The sequence below is a fragment of the Dromaius novaehollandiae genome, chromosome 2 (genome assembly GCF_036370855.1).
Source record: "Dromaius novaehollandiae isolate bDroNov1 chromosome 2, bDroNov1.hap1, whole genome shotgun sequence".
NCBI classification, from domain to species: Eukaryota; Metazoa; Chordata; class Aves; order Casuariiformes; family Dromaiidae; genus Dromaius; species Dromaius novaehollandiae.
This window is the reverse complement of record NC_088099.1, coordinates 38,834,694-38,844,446: the sequence shown is the minus strand read 5'-3', so window position 1 is coordinate 38,844,446 and position 9,753 is coordinate 38,834,694. Positions and strand designations below refer to the sequence as shown.

At 41.3% G+C, this 9,753-nt stretch overlaps 1 long non-coding RNA gene across 1 annotated transcript; it reads right to left on the bottom strand.

Moving 5' to 3' along the window:
* Positions 1–2,765: 2,765 nt before the first annotated feature.
* Positions 2,766–8,527, bottom strand: LOC135327469 (uncharacterized). Its single transcript, XR_010387631.1, has 2 exons — positions 8,052–8,527; positions 2,766–3,237 (listed from the first exon to the last, which is right to left on the bottom strand). It is a non-coding gene; the product is annotated as an uncharacterized LOC135327469 (long non-coding RNA).
* Between the last annotated feature and the right edge of the window lie 1,226 nt (positions 8,528–9,753).

The following is a 9,753-nucleotide window of genomic DNA, read 5'->3' as shown; positions in this document are numbered from 1 at the left end:
GCAGTCATTTCCACTGGAGGATGCTCTGAACAGCCTCCTCCTCCTCACTGGCTGTTAACACCACTCCAGGCCCTGCTGGCTTCTCCTATGGAGGAGTCAGTCACAGGTTTTCTCACTGCCCTCTCCCGAGAGCACTTCATCCCCACTGGCATGGGACCTCTCCAGCACCACGCAGCGGCAGCACAATAGGCTATTGTAGTCATGCCAGGTGCAGAGTTACTTCCCGAACTCACAGTACAATCCTGGGCATATCACTGCTAAACATATTTTTGCACTTTGCATGTATAATAGCAGTTAGCAGTGTGACAGCATTTTTTTCATGGCTCCCCTGTTCAGCTGCAGAGAACAAGTTTTCTATTCCTCTAGGTGTGACAGTGCTGAAATCTGCCTGCGTTTCCTCATTTTTATATCTTCATCAGATGGTGGGAGTCAGTAAAGGATGTGCACTTTAATTCTCCCAGTCCTTCATTGTGAGTGCAGTGACTGTTTGCTATTTGAATTGCTAAGCTGTATTATTGAATTTGGGAGCTCTGACAGCTCTCAAACACTGACATGCCCATACTTAAAATATTTTGATGGAGTCTGCTCTGCAGCATTTAGAGTGTACGTGGCATGGATGGTACTTATGGACCACCCAGCCCATGCCCTGTTCAACGTAAAACAAGGGAAAACAAGTGTTTTTCAAGCTATTTCTACAAATCACTTCTAACTTTTTTCTTCTTTGCTAACTTGCTGAAGGGCTGAGCCAGAGCTCAGTATAAGTGTAAAGCAGACATATAGCTGTGGATACCCAGGGCCTTAAGGGCCCTACCAGGCAACTGACCCAGCGCTGGTATCCTCTTCTTAGTCCCTTCTCCTATGGGTTGTTCTCACGCACAGGGGGCTAGAAGAGGGTGACCCAAAAGCCCTGATGGCATCTGTACAGCAACCAAAGGTAAGTCCATATCGGAGAAATTCTCAGACTTCTTGTTTTCATGTTGAAATGTATTCGTCTGTCTGCCCCCATGAAAATCTTCAGCTTTAATTAAGAGTAATTATAGAATTTGATGTTATAAACCCTGACTTGGTTTAAAATCAATATATTTTGGAAAATATTTTACCGTTTGAATCCAGACTAAAGCTAGACTGTCCATCCTATGCAAATTTCAGACTAAAAAATACCCTCAAAACATTCTGAAATTCCCTCTGGAAGGGTTTTTTTTTTTTTTTTTTTTTTTTTGAAGGAAACAATTGCAAACTATCAAAAATGTCTCATATCAGGACTTTCAGAAGGAAGCATCACTGGGGAAGTTCAGGCTCAGGTTCTCAAGGCATCCAGCTTCCCCCTGCGGGACCCTATTCTGCTCGAGGACCCCTGAAGCTCTGGGAGTCCTGGCTGAGCTGTGGCCATGAGAGCTCTTGAGCTCACACTCCCTGTCTGGGGAACTAGAAGCTTTTTCAGCCCCCAGGACTTTGATAATTTCTAAGCTTGGCAGAGAGAGGGGAGAGGGTGAACTGGCAGGAAAGCAGATGGTGCTCTGTTGAAGCCCCGCCTCTGCTCCCCTGCAAGGTGAGTAAAAATCACCATCCCTTTTGCTGAACTGGCAGTTTCCAATGGAAAATTGTTTTGTCAGAATTTTTCTGACCAGATCCCTCCTGTGCGATTTTAGTGTCGGTTCTCCATGCCCCGACCCTTCCCTGTGGACCTGGCATCCTGCCCAGACTGCAAGTCTTATGGACGAAAGCCCATAAGACCAGTCCATGAGATAATCTTGCAGACCTCCGTTCCAGAAGCCTGGGGATGTGGTACATTGCGGGAATACGGGGGGAAGCAGCCTAGAGTTTCCTAACGGGAAGTGGGAGTTATGAGATGCTCGTCCTCCTGGGCCCAGGAGTCACTGCACCAGCACTGCCAGAGAAAATAATTTGGGGGGCTGGACAGGGATGTTGTTCAAAGGTTTCATTTTCTGCCTGAATGGTGAAAATTTTTCAATTCTGGAGTAGTTGCTTTTTCTTGGGGAAAGGCAGGTATTTTTCATGACCATTTTCATGTAGCTGATAATCGGACTTTCCATCAAAAAGTAGAAACAAAACAGTTTGGATTAAGATTAGTTTAAAATAACCATATGGAGGTGGACTGGATATAGCTTTCACAAAACAGATAGTGAATCTTTAAAGAGAAACTTTGTCTTTGCAGCAGCCAGGGCTGTATGTCAATAATATTGTCTTGTGTTGAAGCTAAATAGGATTTAGACGTTATCTGTGCTGGGATTTCTGCTGCCAGTTCCAAGCTGAACTATGCCATATTGGTGCAAGCCATAATTTGCATTAACACTTTTTTTTATAGTGGGCACTCTATAAGTGTTGCTACATCAATTCAGTAGTAGATGAACCCCACTGCCAGTAAGTAGTCGTTTGAATAGGAACCCCAGAAATACTGAAATGTCTTAAGCCAGAAGCCTTTATTGCTGCCCTTCACAGTGTTCAAAGGAAAAAGAGGCTCCACAGTGTAATGCCTGTGGTCACATAATGTTCCACCACAGTTGTCACAATAGGGTTTTCTCCCTCTATCGTCCAGAAATTCTCCCGGCAGTTCCACTGCACATTGTTCTGCATCTCCTGCTGTGTGCTGTTAGGAAGCGGTTTTACCCCAGGAATGGAAGGGATGGTGGTGGTCCGAAGGGTGCCAGTGTATCCTCTGCCTCGCTCATACAGGACTGGTTGGTTGATTCTTAAAGGAATTATTCTGAATGTTTCTAACATACTCCATGTTCTGTGGATGGGTGATGTAGCAAAGTATTACTAAAGTTAAATGATTTAGAGAGCTAAAGCACATACAGAGTCTCTCACGTCACCATGACACCAACATTATTGTGGTGCATTTGAGAAAAATCAATAGCATTATTACAAATATGCTGATACTGAGAATTGCTAACATATACGGCAAATTAAATATACATTAAACTCATTGATTGTACAAATTAACCATTTTATTAATAACATTAAAATGAGTTTGATAAGAGCAAAATTAAAGAATAGCCCACTTCAACTGATGTTTTTAATTCTAAATCAATAGTATTAGTGATCTTATCCTTATTATTAGGACACTTTCTGTACTAATTCTGCTTTGGAGGAGAAAAAGGAGGGAAGCAATCCAGCATATTGTAAATAGTTAAGGAATCTTCTGCTTCTTTATCAGTCTTCTGGACTTTCAAATTTAGATCCATCTGAGGAAAAGACTGGAATAGGCCAGATCATCTGGGAATCAATAAAAAGGAAGACACTTTTAGTAGCCTAACAAATAGCAAAATCTTCACCTGAAAGAAAAGAAACCTACTCATAAATTCTCAGCTAAGGCAGAAGTGTTCATGCACAAGTATGGAAGCAAAGGAGGTCTCAGAAGAATTATCCCAGGATAAAGGAAATAAGCATACAAGGTATTAACATTAAGTGTTCTCCTTTGGATCAGCCTTTCAAGCAGTTACATTTTAAAATAATAACTGAAAAAATATGGCTCATAAAAATCAGCCAGCCTGCTTGTGAACACAGTTTTAAGACCCAACTGATTTATTTTGTTTACTTAACTTTGTTATATTAATTGGTTGGTAATAGTCTGCTAAAGCGAATAATGAGCCACTTGATGAGAATAAAGCATATTTGCAAACCCGTAAACTGTTAGATTACATTTAGTCACTAAGATCAAGTCAGCCCAGGCAGATTACACTGGAGTATTGAACATTCAAGTATTTGAGACCAAATCCTAAACTGGGGGTAATAGCATTACTCTGCATAATAAGTAAGACTTCTGCATGAATCCAATCAGCTAGTCTTGGAAGGAGCAATGGTAACCAGTAGCTGGCGTGGGAGATCAGACAGAAGGGAGAAATGGGAGTTAATACAAATGTTTAGTTTCTTACCTGAACCGTCTCAATTGTTATGATGCTGAACAACACTGGACATGGCAAAAGTTCTGTTCTGAGCCCCTGAATTGTGGTTTAGGTCTTAGACATTACCATTAATTATTGAAACTCAGAAGGCTGCAAAAACATCTTGATTCATTGGCAAACTGACAAACATATGGTGTGTTTTGCAATCCTCTAGGTTTCTGTTCAGAGGAGGAGAACATTAATTGCATACAAATTCTACTGGGAGTTATTAAACCAGACGTCGTTAACATTGTTAGGTGTCGTATCTGGGAAGCTCAGTGCATTTTAAAATCCAAGTTCCAAATTAGAGCATTTTTAGAGCTTTAGAGGATGAAAGTGCTGAAGTGTAATGAACTCAAAGAGCACTGAAGTATCTGACAAATTTGCTTGTTGATTGATAGTCTGGATGGCATGTAAATATTTGTCGGCATGGGGAAACTGGCATCAGAATTTGTTGTTCCATGTTGCCTGTGGTCTCCTACCGATTCTACTTTGGCTATTTGATTGTCAGGCTGACTTCTGAAATCCTATGAATGTCAAGACTTCAGATCTAGACTCACTGAGCAGAGAGTTTAATCAACACTGGCAATGGGCTTTAGATAAAGGAGGTTGTGCTGTGATTATTGACACAACACAGAAAGCCTCACCAGCGAATGCTGCAACACATCATGTTAAAAGTAAGCTACAGATGCAGTACCCACTTTTTCATCCAGGTTATGGTATGGCTAGTCTCTGCAGTCTGACTCTCTGTTTTGGAGATTCTACAAAGTTTTTGTTTAAAACTGTTCATCAAATGTCACACTAAAGTCCAGCAGTGTCCTGGGATCTACTGTTGCTGCTGCTATGGTCACTTCTTCAGTATTTGCCATAGCCAGAGATGCATCATGAAACAAGTATCACCTAATTTAAGGTGATACCTGTTCATCAAGATGGTGGCTCTTGTACTTTAGATTTTCTGCTTCTCTCTTCCTGGATCACAGGAACATACTCTAATTGCCTGAAGACTTGATGAAGAAGCATGCTGTCAACCCAGCTCTCTGTGGATGGATACATGTCAGAATAAATAATTACAGAGGGACAAATTTACTTGGGCTGATGTGAGGGCTTCTGATTTGACAAAGGGCTCATGCATGGCGACATACCCAGAAGATTTGCTGCGCTTGCATAAAAGAGGCTGATAGAGCACTCACTGCAGGCCAAAACTCCCAGGAGGGTTATTCTGTTGAGGCATGACTTCAAAATCTGGAGTGTTGGGAGCTGTGAAGCCCCTTCCTGGTCAGGCCAGGTGACCTGTGTGCTTGAGACTAACTCTGCATAGGAAATCACTAGCACACAGCACAGAAAAACACTGGGCCATGCCGTAACACAGGGCTGGAGAAGGACCTGTCTCCTGCACCAGCTTATTCCCCCACACCAATGCCTGTTATTACCTTCCCAGTTTTCAAATGCCTTCAGTGCCTCCTCTCTTTCAGAAGGGTTAAATTACACGTTGTTTAGTAACTCGTACATAGCCCTAGCAATACCCTTGCTAAAGGCTATCACTGCTCTGTTCAAGCCTCATATTTCAGTGCCAGTGGCCAAACTCCAGAAGCAAAGCAAATCTCATTGTACTTATGTGTGCACCCGCGAGAGCACTCTTCTGCAGCAGTCTTTGAAGCTGAGACTGCTGGGTGGATTTCCTTGCTTTCATCTTCCATCTCACATTCTTTATGTGTGTAAAATAGTTTAAAACTGAGCCCCAGTGTGCTTATAAAATGCCAGGTCATTGACAATAGTAGCGCTCATTTGCTGTGGTCAATTTAGTACTAATAAGCTGAAACTGTGCTACAGGGATTCTTCTACATGGAACATAAACTTCTTTTCCTGCACTTAAGAACACTTTCCTATAAAATGATTGCAACCTAATAGTTTTTCTCTCCATTTTAGTAACCAGTCTCAGTCTCTATTAGTGCTATTTCCCCCAGCAGCTTTCCCTATAAGCTCTATTTCAAGGCACTGAATCAATGATTACATGGTATGTAGTCCATTGAACTGTCCATCCTGGGAACCCAGCATGTAATACAGCCCCTAATATCCTACAGCCATACTAAAAGTAGAATTTACTGCAATAGGCTAGATTCAATGTTCAGACTCTTTTTTTCTTCTTTCTTTCTTTTCATCCTGATATTTTAAAGCAGGTGGGACATCTTCCCAGCTGCCTCTTAGAAACGTCGAGTATGCACATGGGTTTCCTGACCCTGTGCAAATGCAATAGCAGCAGCAAAAAAGAGGTTTCACACTCTCTTAAAGCAATTATTCACTCAGCTCTGAAGACTGCAATCTGCATATATTAATCAGCCCTGATCATTGCATTTCTTTCCCTTGTTCCTTGTCCTGTCCTCACATCCAGTTGGTTTCCCAGGTATATGCTCCTTTGTCCGTACTGGTTCTTTCTCCTTTTGCTTTCCCTGTGCTTTTGATTCTTCTTATTGCAGTAAATCATTCTTCTATCCACTTTACTCTGAATCCCTTTCAAGAATACCCTCTATGCTCATTCCTATACCGATTTGGGGTTTTCCTGAAATCTGTAATAAAAGAGCTAAATAAAACTGTAAACACACCCCAGTCACCACAAATGAATGCAATTCATTCCCTAGCTCATTCTGGTCATTCTGTCTCCATCACTTTGTTGTCTGAGCAAGTTGTCTGGCTAGTGCAACTTCATATATATTGTTGGAATTATACATATTTTCACCAGCTGCTGATCAGATTTCCCTGATCATATATTTTGTATACTCTCAGTCTCAGCTCAATGGGGCTCAAACCTCTGGTTTAATGGAATTATTATTAATAATACAGTGAAAAGCTTTCCAGCAATGAAGTTACCTTGTCTGACATCTCTTTTACAGCATAAGTGGAGTCTCTTGCCTACTTATACTCCAGGAAGAGGACTATATCATTCCCTGATAAAATGACTCTTGTAATTTTATCCCCAATAAATTACTGTGTGACATCATTAACTTCCCACACGTTCTGTGTGGCCATAAATAACTGCTACCTCCAAAGAGAAAATGGAGGAAGCACCATCTTCCTGACAGGCCATGTATCGTTATGAATTAAAAAAAAAAAAAAAAAAAAAGAGAGAGACATATCAATTTTATATGAATTAAACTAGCATTGTAACAATAACATCATTGTCCCTATGTTTTCTTTAGCAGTAATCAGATTCCCTGATTGTGATAAACTGCCCGGCCTTTGGCCTCATAGCTTATCCACTTGGGAATTGAATTATTGCTTCATAAAACAGAGGGTTGATTATATAATCACTTAATTAAATGTTGTACTCAGTCATTGCTGAGCTATTCCTGAAATGCGTTTGGCATCTGTACTCAATAGGCAAATTTAAACATTGGAAGAGTTATTTTTTTCAGATGTGCTTCTTTAAAGGTTATTATTTCCAGTGTTCCTTTGTCTGTGTGGTCTGGTTATTTTCCATGTGTCAGGCTCACTCCTAATCACAAAGGAGATGAAATGCTCTTTGTGTTCCTATCTGACTTGCAGATTGCAGTCAGATTCTTACTGTTATCATTTTGGAAGCATTTTTCTTGCTTCTGTCTGCAAAGCACTCAGAAGTAAAAGAGCCCTCAGTCATCTCTTCTGCAACTCAGGTCTGAGCGGATACTCAGGACCTTACCAGAGATCACTGAAATTACTACAGTGAGCTTTACATCAGGCTTTTGAAAGAAAAAAGACAGTATTTGCCACAGCCCCAGGTGAATCCCCTCTTGCAGACAAGTACTGGAGAGACAGCAAAGAGCAGTGCAAAGGAGAACAAACCGTTTATATCCTATATACAACTTCATAACCTATATGAGACTTTTCAGTTATCATAACAGGGACAGGTTCCAACACTAGCATACATTCGTAGGGTACGATCCAGCTGCTGTAAGTCCGAGGATCACAAAAGACCACGTATTCCCCTTATAGCTCCGATAGCCTGTCCCAGAGTTTCACCTTGACTGGATTGTTGTTTCACCCTTCAAGGGCTCAGTGACAGAAAGGGCAAGTAAAACATTGGCCATGAAACCACACTTCTAGATCACATGAACACTCACAGACCAAGTATAAGTGAAAGGCAGATTCATGAGGACAAAAACCCCCACATACCTGCAGATACAACAACAACTCATTTTCCTCGCTTTACCTGGAGAGTTCTTCAAGTCTTAGGTGATAGGTGCAGTGCAGAGTTCATCAATAAACCATTTCTGCCTGGACATTTTCATCTTCTTACCTGTTCCTGCCTCCACCAGGAGGCGAGACACTCGAGAGTCTCCCCTTACATTTAAACACGGTTCATGAGTTAATGTGACCTCACGCATCAGCCATGTGGTACAGATGCATAACTCTGCCAGAGGAGAGCAGTGGATAAAAAGAACCATCAGCAATCAATACTCCTTGCAAAGAGGTCCCATAGTCTTGCTAGGATCAGTTCAGTTGCTCATTTTCCGTAAGGGCTAGCCTTAAACACAACTGCCGGTTCTTTCTCCCCCACCAGGAGAGAGATGTTCAACTTGTCTATGTTCATAAAGCTTTCTGCTCTGTCCTTTTCCAGCTTGGGTTTTGCCCTGTGATCCAGCCTATGAGTTGAGCTGTACAAACCAGGAAATCTTACCTCTTTTTATCATCACAGTCCCACTTTTGTGTATATGATACCAGGGCGTGACTCAGTCCCCTGCCAACTGTTATCATCTGTGGGAGCAAGATTGGATCAGTACAAGGAAATAGAGTAGAAAGCACAGATTGAATTCAACTTCATTTGCATAAAAAGGGAACACAAGAACCTTTGCTGTCTCTGTTCCCATCCTTCTTGGAAATAGATACGTCTAGGACAGTAGGAGGCAGTAATATAATTAAATCTGAAACGAAACTTGAGTTTCCTCTCACATGTTCATTTTATTCAACCATAGGCAGATACAGCCACAGAAAGAACATGATCTCATTGCTGAATTTGACTCAGTATTCCTCTTTCTTAATTCAAAGAATTTCTCTAGATTGCAAGACTTTTTGAGTGAGAGGATGAACTTCCATTTCAATAAGCTGAATCAGCCATGTTTTGGCTAAGCATTGTACGTTTTCAAAATCTGCATTTCCTGTGGATCTTGTTTAACTATTTCCATGGGATTAATGAGTTCCCATTGTCAGTGTGTGTTGTTTTCCTCTGCAGGAAGCTCTACACAGAGCAGTATGTCTTCTCTTATTATCTATTTGCTTAGAATATAAATTGCTTTTCAATCAGATCTTTGCATTTCTAACAACATCTTCTGTATTGCAGCAGGTGCCTTCCCTAGTGGTTACTTATATGGACTCTAATGGCATGTCATCTGTCTGTGCAGCCACTTCTCTGCCAAATATGTAATAGAGGAATTTTCTAGTAGCAGAAGCTTCTGGTAATTTTGGTTCTTTAAAGCCGAGACTTTTAATGTATTTGTACATAGCTCATTTCACTAGAGCTTAAATCAGCTGAATTAGGAAGCTTTAAAAAGTCCTGGAAGCCTGACCTCATCTCATATCAAAACCCTTCCTTTTCCTCAACTTGGCTTCAGGAGAGGGTAAAGAAATGCTTTTTTTCTGACTTTTTTTTTTACAAAACAAGCCAGGTTCAAAAGAGAACTAAACGTATTTCTGGTGAATAGGTCTGTTCGTGGCTTTTAAACACAAATGACCTAGGTGCAGCCTCTGGTTCAGCAAATGCCCAATATCCTGCCAGGTGGTAGCAGGGGACAAGGAAAGGGTGGGATGAGATCATTCTGCCCTTGCCCTTGTACTGAGGCTCTGTAAGCCTCCTCTACAGCCCAGTCTTCAAGACTGG